Source organism: Erinaceus europaeus, chromosome 3, assembly GCF_950295315.1.
Source record: "Erinaceus europaeus chromosome 3, mEriEur2.1, whole genome shotgun sequence".
NCBI classification, from domain to species: domain Eukaryota; kingdom Metazoa; phylum Chordata; class Mammalia; order Eulipotyphla; family Erinaceidae; genus Erinaceus; species Erinaceus europaeus.
This window is the reverse complement of record NC_080164.1, coordinates 61,556,388-61,573,746: the sequence shown is the minus strand read 5'-3', so window position 1 is coordinate 61,573,746 and position 17,359 is coordinate 61,556,388. Positions and strand designations below refer to the sequence as shown.

The 17,359-nt window shown below is 40.0% G+C and overlaps 1 pseudogene; it reads left to right on the top strand.

Moving 5' to 3' along the window:
• Positions 1 to 7,034: 7,034 nt before the first annotated feature.
• LOC103115689 (ferritin heavy chain-like) lies at positions 7,035 to 16,981 on the top strand (annotated as a pseudogene).
• The last annotated feature ends 378 nt before the right edge of the window (positions 16,982 to 17,359 follow it).

Sequence of the window (17,359 nt, the reverse complement as noted above, 5' to 3'; positions counted from 1 at the left end):
TTATTTTTTATTATTTTATTTATTTATTTATTTATTTATATTTTTGAGAGAAGATGCACAGAAAGAAAGACACAGTGAGAAACACCAGAACACTGCTCAGCTCTGGCTTATGGTGGTGCGGGAGATTGAACCTGGGACTTCAGAGCCTCAAGCATGAGAATTTCTTTGCATAACCATTATGCTATTTATCACCACCCAGATTTTTTTTTTTTTTTATGAGAAACATAGGAGGAGAGAGAAAGAGTCAGATATCACTTTGGTACATGTGCTGCCAGGGATTGAACTCAGGACCTCATGCTTGAGAGTCCAATGCTTTATCTATTGCACCACCTTTCGGACCACCCCTTCTCACATGTTGTACTCCAATGTTGTGCAATAATTTCTCCACTGCACTCCAAAGATACATGCATCTGTAGATAATCATTAGAACTGATGTTCTGTGCTGGAATGAAGATAACAAGTACCTATTCCACTGTCTTACTCTTGACAATTTCCATACCATCCAACATTATAGAAATCATACTCACCTTAATCTTTTTTATTATATACTTCCTCTCTGATGCTGAAAATGAGAAATTTTATTGAGTATTTATTAACTCACCTCAGAAATGTGCTAAGTGCTTTACATCCATAGTTTTGTTTGTTTGTTTGTTTTGCCACCTGGGTTATTGCTGAGGCTTGGTACCTGCAAATGAATCCACCACTTTCTATAGCTAATTTTTCCTTTTTTCAATTTTTGATAGGACAAAGAGAAATTAAGAGGGGAGAAGGAGATAGGAGAGAGGGAGAGAGAAAGAGAGATGCCTGCATCCTCGATTCACAGCTTCTGAAGCTACCTCCTTGTAGATGGGGAGCACACATTTTAACATCAGTCTTCATGCAATAACCTGCACTCAGCTGGGTGTGTGCCACTACCCAGCCCCTTATTTAACCTTCATGATGTCTGAATGGCAGATAATATTTCTACCTGCATTTTATAAGAGAGTGAAAACTGAGTGATCGAGTAATGTTACCGGTTATTTATGAGGTCTGAGACCAAAGATTTTTTAAAATTCTTATTTACTTTCCCTATTGTTGCCCTTGTTGTTTTTTTATTATTGTTGTAGTTATTATTGTTATTGATGTCATCATTGTTAGGACAGAGAAATAGAGAGAGGAGGGGAACACAAGATGGAGGGGGGAGAGAAAGACACCTGCAGACCTGCTTCTCCACCTATGAAGCGACTCCCCTGCAGGTGGGGAGCTGGGGGCTCCAACCGGGATCCTTACTCCGGTCCTTGTACTTCGCCCCACGTGTGCTTAATCCGCTGGGCTTAATCCGCCTGACTCCAGAGAGCAAAGATTTGGACCAAGAATTTTGACTCCCGAAATCATGTTCTTTCCTACTGTACATATTCTTTTTTAAATATTTATTTATTATTTATTTCCTTTTGTTGCCCTTGTTTTATTGTTGTAGTTATGATTGATGTTGTTATTGTTAGGACAGAGAGAAAAGGAGAGAGGAGGGGAAGACAGAGAGGAGATTAGAAAGACACCTGCAGACCTGCTTCACTGCTTGTTAAGGGACTCCCCTGAAGATGGGGAGCCGGGGAATCCAACCGGGATCATTATGCCAGTCCTTGTGCTTTGGGCCACCTGCGCTTAACTCACTGCACTACCGCCCGACTCCACTACTGTACATATTCTATTAGTAAATCTGAAGAAGTTCACATAGTATAAACTAGTCTCACCTGCATAGAGATGTAATGGTCTAGCCATAGAGACTAAAAATTAAATGTAAGGTTTCAAATAATAAAAATAGAAGAAAATATAGATGAATGTTTATCTAGTCTCAAGATGAGCAAGAACCCTGTAAGCCTGCAAGAGTCCACTCCCAGCTGCATCTGCTATTTTCGGACATATCCTCTCTTTCAGCTATGACAGGAAGCAGTTAAGAAATTGTAGCTGTGTGTATTTTTCTCCTCTGGGATCATTCTTGGCTTGTCTGCCTTCCTCCCTGCTTGAACTGTCTCTGCATCACCTTTTTTGTCAGACCAATCAACTGTGAATTAAAGCTTCCTCTTCTTATTGTCCTCTCTGAATTTGGCATCCTGACCCTAGACTGTTGGTCTTGGCACTACTGACCCAGTAGCTCTATAGGAAACTGACCTGATAATTATCCTCTTGGCTCCATTTACCAAACGCTTGTGCCTGCTTCCAGCACAGAAACTCAAGGCTCTACCATGCCTTTGAGTTTACCATCTGTCCAAGGCAGGTGTTTGCAGTAAAATAATAATAATAATAATAATCAATTAACAATATTAATAATGGAAAATGCACACACAAATAAACAAGAAAAGATGGAGAGATTTGACTAAATAGTAAAGTGTAAAATATCTGGTCCTGGGTCAGCAAAATAGCTCACTTAGATGGCATGATGCTATTCAAGGTTTGAACCTGGCTTCCATGGCACTGAAGGAAGTTTTGGCGTTGTGGTCTCTTTCACTATCTCTCCTGGATATATATATATATATATATATATATATATATATATATATATATATTAAAATTCTATTCTAAAATTTAAAAAAATTTGGGGGTTGCATGGTGGCGCACCTGGTTGAGTGCACATGTTATAAGGTTTGTGTACCTGGTCCCCACCTGCAGGGGGAAAGCTTTGTGAGTGGTGAAGCAGTGCTATAGGTGTCTATCTCCCCCTACCCTCTTGATTTCTGGATGTCTCTAGTAAATAAATAAATATACTTAAAAAAATAAAAAGGAAAAGGAAATAAAAGAAGAAACTTCTATTCTTAAAGACAGCATACAATTTTAGCATCATATATATATATGTGTGTGTGTGTGTCCATGAACATAAAGTTGATTTTAATTACTCATATGCACTGAGTACTTAGTATTTTCCCAATTTATTCATTTTTCTACAAATTTATATTTTGATTTTTTTTTTTTTTTTACCAGAGCACTGCTCATCTCTGGCTTACGATGGTGTGAGGGATTGAACCCGGGTCCTTAGAGACTCAGGATGAGAGTCTCTTTGCATAATTATTATGCTATTTACTCCCACACCAGAAATAATTTCAAACCAGGACACTTTAAAGACCAGTACATCCTAATGTACATGTATTGAAATGAATAAATGACTCATCTAGTTTAGCTTTAAAAAAGAAAGAAAGAAAGAACAGTACCCTTCCTGGTAGCCCAGGAGATGGTATAGTGGATAAAACAGTGAATTCTCAATATAAGGTCTGTAGTTCATTTCCAGGCAAAAAATGTGTCAGAGTGATTCTCTCTCTCTCATTAATGAATAAATAAAAAATAAGTAATACAACAAACAGTTACATGTCTTCTACTTATAGTCATCATTCATGGAGTGAATTTTCCCACAATAACTATTTTTTTTGTTTTAGTTGTTTAATATTTATTTATTTTTCCCAGGGCACTTCTTAGCTCTGGCTTACAGTGGTGCGGGGGACTGAACCTGGGATTTTGGAGCCTCAGGTATGAGAGTCTCTGCATAACCATTATGTTATCTATCCCTACCCCAATAACTCAATACTTATTGGCACTAAGGCCCAAAATTCATTCTCATTTTGAATTTTGCCACATCATATATTTCAGGAAGGATCTATGAACACATTGATGATTTGTTAGAAGGACTAAAAGACTCCATGTAAGGTATAGTCATGACTCAAGTTTATTATAATAAGGATACAGAGCAAAAGCAGCAGGGGGAGAAAAAGGTGTTCTTTGGGCTGTGTCTAGAAAGATTAGCTAAACGCTCTCAAACTCTTTTTCATCAAGGGCCACAGAGGATGTTTCCTCTTTTTTTTTTTTTTGCCTCTAGCATTATTGTGAATCCACTGTTCCCATTTCTTTTTCTTTCTTTTTTTTTTTTTTATTAGATAGGACAGAGAGAAATTGAGAGAGGAGGGGGTAGGAAGAGAGAGAGGTAGACGCCTGCAGACTTGCTTCACTGCTTGTGAAGTGTCCCCTGGGGGCTTGAACCCAGATCCTTGCACAGGTGCTGTGCGCTTAGTACTATGTGTGCTTAACCAAGTGCACCATCACCCAAGCCCCTAGAAGATGTCTTCTATCTGCAAATATATGCTAAGTATCTATACCCAAGGAAGTCTAAGGGTTCAAGATTTTCCTGGAGATCTAGTCTCAAAAGACACATTTTGCTAGTTGACCACCCATAGCAACTGAAACTCAGGACTCTTAACAACGAAACCAGATGCACATCACCAATTTTGATACGTTTGAGTACAGGAGTAGTGTATAGCTCTGGTTTATGGCAGTGTAGGGGTTTGAACCTGGGACTTTGGAGACTCAGGCATGACAGTCTTTGGATCACTATTATGCTATCTTCCCTACAACAATGGTTATGGCCCACTACTCCAGGAGTATATAGTGAAATTAGTAAAATAAACTTTAAAAAAACAAAACCAAAAACTCCCAAGGACCACTTACTGAGGGGCTGACAATGGTAAATTATGGCCCAAGTTTCTTTGGAGACATGCTAGAAGAGCATGTTAACATCCAACCTGTTAATCAACTCGTCATATAATACCTGTGCTTATAATTTTTGTTTGCTTTTATTGTCTGGTTTTCAATGCTATGAGACTTTTTTTTTTTCTTCAGATAGAGAGAGTGGAAAAGACACCACAGTGCTGAAACTTCACATAGTGTTAGGAGTTGGGCTCAAACCTGGGTTAAATGCATAGCAAAGAATATGTGTTGAGTCAAGATGGTGTATAGAGTCTGGTATTCCCCCTCTTTTTATCTACTTCAAGACCACAATAATATATGAAAAAGCACACATAGAAATATACTTTTCTGGGACTTAAAGATAACTCACCTGGTAGAACATGTGCTTTACCAGGCATGGGGATCCAGGCTAGAGCCCCCAACCACCACATGAGAACACCATGCACTCTGGTGCTGTAGTGTCTTTCCCCTCTCAGCTCCTCTCTTCCACTCTGTCCTTCACCTCCTATATAAAAAGGAACAGTAGCCCAGGGAGGGGAATGGACTTCGTGATGGAACCACATAGGCATGAAGCCCCAGTGAAACTCTGAAGACCAAAAGAAAAGGCTTTGCATAGCAAAGTATGGGAGGGGAAACAAACAAACAACCCCCCACCCCCACCCCCACCCCAAGAAGACTAAAGGTCTTCCACATGAGAACAAACCACAGGTGGGAAAGATCTGGACTCTGGTGTGTCAGACTGTGCTGAGATACTACCACCCCAAGCTCATTCCTCTAAATCTACAACAAAACAGAAATTAAGGAAATACAGGAAAGGAGAAGGGGGAGGGGCATCACTTCATCTACAGAAGACTGAGGAAATTCTTGAGCAGAGTTTGGGAGACAAAAAACATTCCCGGAATTAAAACTCTGGAGGCAGATTGGGCGTGACTTCCCCTCCCTCCCTTGCTGGATTTTACTCCCTAGGCCTACAGCCTTAGGAAAAGAGAAGCAAATGGGTGAAAGAGGAGAGGGGAAGTCAGGACTGCAGCCCTCCCAACAAGGAAGCTTGCTGGCATTCAGTGATAAGTCAGACTGGCTTTTAGTTCCCATAGCAACAGACCTTCAGGTGATTCCTGGTTCAACTTGTAGATCCTGTCCTAGTCAGCCCCAGAGCAATCAGAGTTATTACAATTTAGACGGGGACCTCACTCACAGCAACCTAGTGACCTTCAAGCTCTCTCAACTCTGAGCTTCAGATTGTCACCCAAATTCAAATGCAAATCTCTGTACCTGGAACATCAGAGCATCAAACAAAATGAGAAGACAGAGAGAATTACTCACTATTGGATCAAGCCAACAACAGGAAGAAAACAAATTCAATAGCGTTAGATAAACCTCCTGAAGAGGATCTCAACACCATGGATTTAAGCCTGCTCACTGAGATAAGAAGTTCAATGGAAGAAAACTTCAGTTGAACTATGGAGGTTATCTTTTGTCAAGTGGGAGGGTGGAGATACAGAACTTTGGTGGTGGGTATGGCATGGAATTATAAATTGTAATCCTACAATCTTGTAACAAACTATTAATAACAAATAAAAATTTAAAAAAGAAAACAATAAAGCCAGAAAAAGTATGAGATTCATCATAACAGAAGTCAGAGAGATGAAAAATCCAGTAGTTTAGCTAAGGATTTCGGTGAAGGGGCCCACCAGTAGAAAATATGAGACCAGAAATTGAAGTGGTGAGCTAGAGAAGGTAGAGTATACTATTAAGAAAACTCAGCAACGGGCTAAGGAGATACCACAGTGGTGATGAAAAAAGACTTTCACACCTGAGGAACCAAAGATCCCAGGTTCAGTTCCCAGCACTACCATAAGCTAGAGTTAAGCAGTACTCTGATAAAATAAAAAAAGGAGAGAAGAAGGAAAAAAAGAAAAATGAGAAAAGGAAAGAAAATACAGCAAAAAAGAAAAAAAGAGCTAAAACAAGTGAAAAGACCATAAGAAATTAATGGCACAACATTCAAAGTAGAAGGTGCCAAAAAAAAAAAAAAAAAAAGAACAGAACAGAATTCTAATTTGAAGAAATATTAGCCAAGAGTTTTCCCAGAATGAAGAAGGTAGACTGTTGGTCATTAATGCCAGGTCTGCTGCATTGCTTGATGATGTGGTCTATTTACATAATCATTGTTTTGCCTGAGACCCACCCTGTCTGCAAGGCATTGGTTTAATCCCCAAGATGGAAGCTTGCTACTTTTGCCTCCTCTCCTACTCACTTCCTTTTTCTGACCTGCCACTTCTGTCACAGAAGGTATAAAGGCAGATTGTTTTCTGATCAATAAAAGAGAGTTGCATTGCATTCCCTCTCAGCCATGAGAGTTCCTGGTTCCTCTCCCACGTCGCTGAGTAAGCTGCAGCCTAGGTTGGCTCCGGCTGAGTTCTCTCCAACCCAGAGATCACGTACCCGGGAAGAAACACACTCAGGCTAACCCAGCATCTGGTGCCTGAACAGGAACCTGACCTGCCCATCCCCCAGATAAGTATATGTCGCTTGGCTACCTGTCCGCCATGGGCTACCTTCTTCCCTATGAAGAGGTTTCCCAAACCCTGTACTCTTTTTTCATGAGACAGTTTCTCTGTCTCTGGAACATTTTGCTCTGGGTCACACCTTGGTTCCTTATGACCGTGACTGTAGAGCTTGGGAGATGTGTGGAGATTTCCCTGGGACTTTCTGGACTCCCTCTCCCATGTTTCCCGCAGAGAAGGACGACTCTAACTTATAGAGCCTTCTCCAGAGCCTTGGCAGTCCCCAAGAATGGAGACATATAGTTAGTTCTACCCTCCTTATTCGATTCTTTCTTCTATGGGAAGCCATTTTTAAAAATGGGATTGCTGCAGGCAGATTCAGAAAGCTCTAAGAGCTCCAAGAAAAATAAATCCAAGCCTAAGCTTGCATAATAATTAAAATGGCCAAGTGTCCATTTTTACTCTAGCATCATACTGTTTTGATTACTATTGCTTTGTAGTATAAACTGAATTTGAGGAGTGTAATACCTCTGTATTTTTCCCTTTTTCTCAGAAGTTCTTTGGCAATTCGTGGCCTTTTGTGGTTCCACACAAATTTTTTGACAAGTTGTTCTATTTGCTTGGAAAATACCATAGGAATTTCTATAGGGATTGTATTAAAATTGTAGATTGATTTTGGTAGGATGGCCACTTTAATAATGTTTATTCTTCCAATCCAGGAACAAGAAATGTTTTTCCATTTCTGTATGTCCATCTCTATTTCTTGTAGCAATGTTTTATTATTTTCATTGTAAAGGTCCTTTCACCTACCCTCATGAGATTTAACTCAAGGTATTTCATCTTTTTGGGTTCAATTATAAATGGGCTTTAGTCTTTTATTTCCCTTTCCTCAGACTCCTTGTTTGTATACAGAAATAGCATGGAATTATGTGTGTTAATTTTGTATCCTGCTACTCTACTGAATTTATTAATTATTTCCAGTACTTTTTTGGTGAAGTCTTTGAGGTTCTCTATGAATAATATGTCATCAGCAAATAGAATTGAAAACCCAGAAATGATTCCACACATATACAACCACATAATATATGACAAAGGGGCTAAAATCATTCAATGAAGTAAAGAAGGTCTCTTCAACAGAAGGTGCTAGGAATATTGGATAGGCACCTGTAGACCAACACCTAACAATAAACACCAAGGTCAAATCAAAATGGATTAAAGATCTAGATATAAGATCAGAAACTCTAAAATTTATAGAAGAAAAAGTTGGTGAAACTTTGTAGGACCTTCACATCAAAGATGTATTTGGAGATTCAACCCCTTGGGCATGGAAGGTGAAAATAAGAGTAAATAAATGGGATTACATGAAGCAGAAGCTTCTACACATCAAAGCAAACCACACATGGATAACCAGGCAGTCCAATAAATGGGAGAAGATATTTGCATATCACACATTAGACAAGTGACTGATATCTAACATCTATATAGAATTGGTACAGATCTACAAAGGAAAAATAACCCATAAAAAGTGGGCTAAAGAACAAAACAGTTTCTAAAGAAAAGATACACATGGCCCATAGACACATAAAGAAATGCTCCATGTCACTTATCATTAAAGAAATGCAAATTAAAACCACACTGAGACACCATCTCACACCTGAGAGAATAGATCAACAAACCAGGAAATGATAATTGTTGGAGTGGCTATGTAGAAAAGGGAATTTTGGGACATTGCTCTTTGGAATGCAAACTGGTACAGTCCCTTTGGAAGAGTGTATGGACCATTCCTTAAACCAATAAAAATAAAATTACTTTATGACCCAGAAACACTGTTTTTATACATTTATCCAATGGACACTCAAACACTAATTAGAAGGGGCAGATGCACCCCCTATGTTCACAGTTGCATTATTCGCAATAGCCAAAGAGTGGAATCTGCCTAAATGCCCATTAACAGATGACTAGATAAAGAAGTTTTGGGATATATATATTACATGGAATATTACTCTATGATCAGAAAAGATAATATTGTGTCCTTTGGGACAAAATGAATGGAACTGGAGGTGATTATGCTTAGCAAAATAAGAGATGAAAGACAACAACAACCAGATGGTTTCACTCATGTGGAATCTAGAGATCTGATTTGCATGAACTTGCCAAAAAAAAAAAAATCCAAACAAAACTAAAGCAAGCAAAGGGTTGGTAAAACTTGTGAGAACTCTGGTGGTTATCTTTGGGAGGTAGGAGGGTGGGGATACGGAACTTTGGGGGTGGGTGTGGTATCTTATACTCTTATAATCTTATACTATTAATAACAAATAAAAATTATAAAAATAAAAAAATGGCAAGGAACATAGAGAATGTTGAAGGCTACTAGAGGAAAGCAGAGTCACTTTAAGGGAAATCCTCTAAGACTATCAGCTAATTTCTTGGGGCTAGGAGATAGCTCTCTTGGTAGAGTGCACACTGTACTATGCACAAGGACCCAAGTTTGAACCTCCAGGCACCACATGAAAGTCCCATGCAATACTGAATCTTCATGAGCTATGGAGAAGTACTGTGGTGTCTCTCTTCTCTGTCTCTCACCTACTATCTGGAAAAAGATGATTTTCTTGATGGTAAAATGTACTAATCCCTATCTTGGGGAAATGTGGAAGTATACCCTTGTGACAACAAAAATTCTATAAATCAACATTTCTTCAATAAACAGATATTGTAATGAGGGAAAAAAGTTGGGGCTAGTCTCTCTCTCAAAACCAAATAAATAAATAAATAAAAAGAGTCTGCCAAGAATGATGGAGTTATGCAGTTGTGAAGCCATGGCACATACAGCAAAAAAAGACTGTCTATTTATCATCCAGACCTCTAAAAGCTAGAAAAGTTTGGCAAGATAAATTTAAAAACTGAATGAAAAAGACACCCACCCAAGAATAATGTACTAGGTTACAATCAGATTGGACAAGTTTTCCAGACAAAAGCAGCTGCTAGACCAACAAGAAATATTACAGGAACTTATATAAAAGGAAAATATAGAATGACCTCACCCAAAGGGGTTAAATTAACAAAAGAAGGAAAACAAAATCCAACAAAGACAGACTGGTAAACTGAAGAATGAAGTTATAAAAGGGATTGGGGATAGAGGACAATTAGTCTGTCAGGGCAGAGATGATCCTATGAGATACAGTAAAAAGTTGTTGGTACTTTGGTGGTAGGTATGCTATCATAATATATATTGAATACATGTGAAAGTATACTTCTAAAGCATTTGTAGTTTTATATTCCTAGGTTACTTCAAAACCAAATACACATGCAGACATAATAATTTTTAAAAGAATAGACCCTTTTGTGGGCCCCCATAGGACTTTGCCCTCAACTTGGATCAACAACAGTAGAGAATGTTCCATCCTCCAAAGGGAGGCTGGACAACATACTCTATGCTACACCTGAGGAAGATAGGTCCTGATATTGGGGCAGCTTAGAATCTTCCTACTCATGACCACAGAATGAGAGCTCAGTTCTATAGGGAGGCTGAGGTCACATAGGCTCCTAAGCTGAATATGGGCCCCAGGTCAAATCAAATCAATGGGGTTTAAAGTCAACAATGTTTATAACCCTTTCCCATATTTCCCTACTCTCTTCCCTGATCCAGCTTTTTGGTCCTTTTCCAGCCATGACATCATCTCCCCAGACAATAACTTGGATCCACCTGTATATCAGATTTCAGGCTCAGGGAAAAAAAAAACAAAAAACTAGTATAGCCACAGGCCCTTTGGAATATAACTAAAATATGCTTACTAGCTATCTACAAAACGGAGTACCCCCTAACTCTTCATCTACACTATTCCAGCCTTTAAGTTCATGATTGATCAATAATTTGTTTGGCCTTGTATGTTAATTCTCTTTTCAGACACCAGGTTCCAGATGCTAGCATGATGCCAACCAGACTTCCCTGGATAAACAACCCCACCAATGTGTTCTGGAGCTCCCCACCCTACTAGAGAAAGCAAGAGACAGGCTGGGAGGATGGATTGACCTGTCAATGCCAATGTTCAGTGGGGAAGCAATTACAGAAGCCAGACCTTCCACCTTCTTCATCCCACAATGACCTTGGGTCCACACTCCCAGAGAATAGGAAAGAATAGGAAAGCTATCAAGGGAGGGGATGGGATATGGAGATTTGGTGGTGGGAATTGTGTGGAGTTGTACCCCTCTTATCCTATGGTTTTGTCAATGTTTCCCTTTTATAAATAAATAAATTTTAAAAAGAATAAAAAAGAATATACATCACAGGAATTGGGTGGTGGTGCACACAGTAGAGTGCACACTACCACACACAGAAACCTGGCTTCACACTCCCATTCCCTCCTTGCAGGAAAGAAACTTTGTCAACAGTGAAACAGTCTTTTTCTCTCTGTCTCCCCCCACTTCCTATCTTCCCCTTTCCTCTCAATTTCTCTTTGACTCTATTAAAAAAATAAGAAAAAAGAAAAAAGAAAGAAAAAGGCCACTAAAAGTGGATTCATTGATCAGGCACTGAACCCCAGCAATAATCTTGGTTATAAAATACATATATAGGGTGCCAGTGGTGGCACACATAGTTAAGCGCACATAGTACTATGTGCAAGAATATGCGCAAGGACCCAGGTTCGAGCCCCTACTCCTCACCTGCAGGAAGAATGCTTCACAAGTAGTGAAGCAAGTCTGCAGGTATCTTTCCCAACTTCTCTCTGTCCTATTGAATAAAAAGGGGGAAAAAAAAAAGACCACCAAAAGTGGTGGATTTGTAGTGCTGGCACAGAGCCCCAGTGACTGGAGACAGTAAATAAATAAATAAAGTAATAGAAATTAAAATTTTATATATAAAATAAAAAACAGTATATATATGAACATATATAGTATATTTGAAAAGACTATATGCTATAGTGAAGAACTACATGAGTTTTATTAATATCAGAGTTAGCACTGTAAGATTCTAGAAGTGAAAGTAAACTGAGATGCTCCTGTTGATGACTTATTTATTTATCTGCTTTGAATAGAGACAAATTGAAAGGGAAAAGGGAGAGGGGGAAAGAAAGAGAGATCTGCAGCATTGTTTCACTGCTTGTGAAGCTTTCCATTCAGATAGAGAAGGGGATTTGAACCTAGGGGCTGGAGTCAGGTCCTTGCACACTGTAATATGTGCATTTTACTAGGTGTGCCACTCCACCACCCCCACCCCTCAATGATGCTGGTAATGAGAATGATGCTGTTTCAACTTGGATTATGTATAAGTATGAATATTGAATGACAGAAATCACTACAATCTAAATAAAGGCTTCTAAGTTGGTTTATTGCTTCAAGTAGTGATCCTACACAAGAGAAACCTGGTCATCACATCAAGTCTCATGGCTGGGACAACTGCAAAACTCATTAGTTTCTCACTAAGTAGGACGATGCTTCTCAAACTTTGGGGTATACCAGAAGTATGTGCAGGCCTTGTAAAACACAGATTATTGGCCCAACTCCCAGAGTTTCTGAACCAATAAGTCTAAGGTAAATCCAAATAATTTGATTTAAAAAAATTTTTTTTGAGATAGGGAGGGGGGAGTGTAGCACCTTGGTATATGGTGTCAAGGAACTTAGGACCTCATGCTGGCAAATTCAAAGGTCTGTCACTATACCACTTCCAGAGCCATAATTTGCTTTTTAAATAAGTTCACAGGTGAAACTGATGCTGAAGTTTCATGTACTAAGCTTTGAATATCAAATGCATTTGTGAATTCATAACAATATATATGTTTTTATTATCCTAAGTGCAATTCTTAGCAACCAACTAAGTCCTAAGTAGTAGCATTTTGATTTTATGACTAGCATTTCACCTCTGTTTTGGATATACCTCTACATGAATCCACTATCTTTCCCATATGATTAATATTACAATGGCATTAACAAGAATGTGGAATTTCAAGCTAGAAGTTGCTAATAATTATATGAAAAGTATTACTGTGGTTAGTACTTAAAATGGCAATTGATTCCATCTGTTTGTTTCAGAGCCTGGTCCTGCACAATTCCAGTGTTCCCGTGACACTTTTTCCATTTGGATGGCCTAAGGGGAGACCACAGCACTGAAATTTCCTTTGATGTCATAGAACTTCCCAAAATAAGCAGGGACTCAAGTCTGAGCCAAAAGCATGGAGAAGCATGTCTCCTATGTGATGAGCTATCTTTCTAGTTCTCCATCTGTCCATTTAAAATCAATATTACCATATAAGTCCTCATACTACAATGATTAGTTGATGTGGCATAACCTGTTCTTGTGTGAATGGTATTCATGCAATTTATTCCCTTTGTTCCTCTTTGAAGCTTGTTATGAACTAAGAGAAGTGGAAAAATAATGGTGTACACACTGTATGTGCCCAGTACTTGACCTGGCACTTAATGTCTGACAGACACTTTGTGGGGTGAGCTATTACCAGCAATCTGTTCATTCCACCCTCTAGTAGGCATCACAAATAGGATGTGTTCCAACTAGGCCATAGGTTTCCCTGAGAGCTTAATAATACATGTGACATTTGTTGAATCCTTTTATTGCCCATAAGACAAAGACAGATTTGTCAGGAGCATCATTCACCCGAAAAATCTGGGCTCCTCTTACTTATAAAGTAATTAAATGTTTAAATAGATTGTTTTTCCCAGTCTCAAACTATTTTTTCTTTATTGGGAGATTAATGTTTTATAGCCGACAATAAATACAATAGCTAGTACATGCATAACATTTCCCAGTTTTCTACTAGGTCCTCTGCCATCATGTTCCAGGACCTGAATCCTCCCTCCCACCTATCCCAGAGTCTTTTACTTTGATGTAGTACACCATCAAATTAAATCAATTTCAATAATTAAGAAATTTATTTTGGTTACAGTATTTACAACTATTGCATATTGACACTTTTTTTTTAGAAAATCAGTGTTAATCCATGCCTGCTTATAAAAACCTCTGTGTTTCCATTGCAGAGGCAATGGTATTAATTGTGTAAAAGAGTCCCAGAAAGCTTTTTCTCTCTCTCTCTCTTTCTTTTGTTTTTTAAAATGATTTTTCCTGTGAATTTTTTAATTTAGTTTATTTATAAAATAGAAAATATCGACAAAAGCATAAGATAAGAGGGGTAAAATTCCACACATTTCTCACCACTAGAGTTCTATATCCATCCTCTCCATTGGAAGCTTTCCTATTCTTTATCCCTCTGGGAGTATGGACCCAGGATCATTATGGGGTGCAGAAGGTAGAAGGTCTGGCTTCTGTAATTGCTTCCCCACTGAACATGGGTGTTGGCAGTTCGATCCTACTCCCAAACTGTTTCTATCTTTCCCTAGTTGGTCAGGACTCCAGAGATGGGGTTCTAGGGTACACTGGTGAGGTTATCTGCCTGGTAATGTCAAGTTGGTGTCATGGTAACATCTGCAACTTGGTGTCTGAAGAAGCATTAAAATATAAAGAAGAACAAACTGTTTAATAATCTGGAACCTAAAAGCAAGAATATACCAGATGAAATTTGGGGTTTCCATTTTGGAAAAAGTTGGTAGGTCTATTTTAGGTATATTCCAAAGGGCCCATGACTTTACTAATTTTTTGCCTGAGCCCAATTGCTAACATGCAGGTGGGCCAAAAGTATTATCTGGGGAAATGGTGTCAGTGTTGGAAATAGGACTAGAAAGCTGGATCAGAGAAGAGAGTAGCTCCCAAATCTGGGAAAAGTACATAAATACCGTAAACTGCAAACTCCATCAATTTGATCTGGGGCCTAATTTTTTTTTTTTTGAACAGGCCACTGATCAGCTTTGGCTTATTGGCTTATGGTAGTAGTGGGGATTAAACCTGGGGCCTTTGGTCCCAGGGCATGAAAGTCAGGCATGAAAGTTTGGCCTTTGGTCAGGCATGAAAGTCTCTTAATATTTTTATTTATTAATAGATAGAGACAGAGAGAAAATGAGAGGGGAGGCAGAGATAGAGAGGAAGAGATACAAAGGGACAACTGCAGCCTTGCTTCACCACTCATGAAGCTTCCCTCTGCAGATGGGGACCAGTGGCTTGAACTTGATTCCTTGGTGCACCACCAATTGGCCTCATGAATGCCTTTTTGTGTAACCATTATGCTATCTCCAAAGACCCAGAAAGCTTTTATGCCTGCTATTCTACATGGCCTTTGCTACTGAAAAACAAGAAATGCAGCAGTTTGTGTGCATTATTATTATTATATTTTGTGTGCTGAGTATCTTTTTCCTTAATTTTATTAATTTATTTGTTTGTTTTTTGTATAATTTTTTATAATTTTTAAATCTTTATTTATTTATTGAATAGAGACCGCCAGAAATCGAGACGGAAGGGGGTGATAGAGGAGAGAGGCAGAGACACATTTGCAGCTCTGCTTCACCACTCGCAAAGCTTTCCCCATGCAGGTGGGTACTGGGAGCTCCAACCTGGGTCCTTGCGCATTGCAACATGTACGCTCAACCAGGTGCGCCACCACCTGGCCCCTGTGTGCTGAGTATCTTAAGCTTCCTAATATGGGACATTACTTTTCATATTTTTTATAACATCCAATTTAACACAAATCAAGACAAAGTAGAGGACAACAAGAAGGATGGGGGAGACCACTGCAACCACAGTTTAGGGCTGTCTGGTTTCACACCTCTCTTTTAATGATAACTCTCTCCTATTAAAAAAGGGGAGTGATGTAGGGGGACGGGAGATAACATAACAGTTATGCAAGAAACTCTCATGCTTGAGGCTCTTGAAGGCCCAGGTTCAATCCTGTCCCACCAGAAACTAGAGCTGAGCAGTGTTCTGGTAACAAACAAACGAAAAGACCTCTCTCCTATCCAAAAAGCACAGAAGGGGCAATGAAATAGCTCAGCTGGATAGTGCATGACTTTGACATGTGTGTGACCCAGGTTCAAGCCTCACTGCATTGGAGGAAGTATCAGTTCTGTGGTCTCTGTCACTTTTTTCCTCTTTGTCTTAAAACAAAAAAACACGGAGTACAATACTTAGGCAGAATATGCCGAGTGTCCTGCTGGAGGGATTGTCATTGGGGTTCTTATTTAAAGGAGATGACACAAATTGAGAGACTCCAACTCTTTCTCACTAGGTACTATAGGAATCCCTTAGTTTACGGAACACAGAACTCGAATAGAAGTGAAACTAGAGGGCAAAGCTTTCATGACTTATGAAGTGTCTTATCAGTGATAGAAAAAAAAAATGAAGCCAGTATTCCTGGAGAGTCCTCGCGGTTTCCTGCTTCAACAGTGCTTGGACGGAACCCTGAGCTCGTTCCCCCCACCCCCCACGACCTAAACGTCCACCACCTCCTCACAGCACCTCACAGCGCCCACCCACCTGCTCCAGGACCTCGCTGCCGCCCCTGCCGTGCAGCCTTCACGGCAGCCTTCGCCCCAGCAGCAGCTGTGACGGCCTCGACCCCCTCGCAGGTGCGCCAGAACTACCACCAGGAGGCCGCCATTAACCTCCAGATCAACCTGAAGCTCTGCACCTCCTACCTGTAAATGTCTTATTACTTTGACCGAGATGATGTGGCTTTGAAGAACTTTGGCAGATACTTCCTTCACCAATCCCACGAGGAGAGGGAACACACGGAGAAACTGATGATGATGCAGAGCCAGCGTGGCAGCCGGATCTATCTGCAAGAAGGTCAAGAAACCAGACCGCGAAGACTAGGAGAACAGGCTGAATGCCATGAACTGCGGGTTACACTTGGAAAAGACCGTCAATCAGTCACTAGTGGAACTGCACAAACTAGCCACCGAGAAAAACGACCCCCACCCGTGTGATTTCCTCGAGACCCATTACCTGGACGAGCAGGTGAAATCCATCAAGGAGCTGGGTGACCACGTGACCAACCTGAGGAGGATGGGCACCTCCAGTCTGGCCTGGCTGAGCATCTCTTGACAACCACACCTTGGGAGACAGTGATGAGAGCTAAGCCTGGGGCTGGCCGGTCACAGGCACTTGCATGCCTGCTGGGGGCGCCTTTCTTTCCTTTTTCTTTTCTTTTCTTCTTTTCTTTTCTTTATTTTAAAAATATTTATTTATTCATTCCCTTTTGTTGTCCTTGTTTATTATTGTAGTTATTATTGTTGTTTTTGGATAGGACAGAGAGAAATGGAGAGAGGAGGGGAAGACAGAGAAGGGGAGAGAAAGAGAGACACTGGAAGACCTGCTTCACCGCCTGTGAAGCGACTCCCCTGCAGATGGGGAGCCCAGGGCTCGAACCGGAATCCTTAGCCGGGAATCCTTAGTGTCCTTGCACTTTGCGCCCCCTGCACTTAACCAGCTGCACTACCGCCGGACTCCTTTCCTTTTTCTGTAAGCTGTA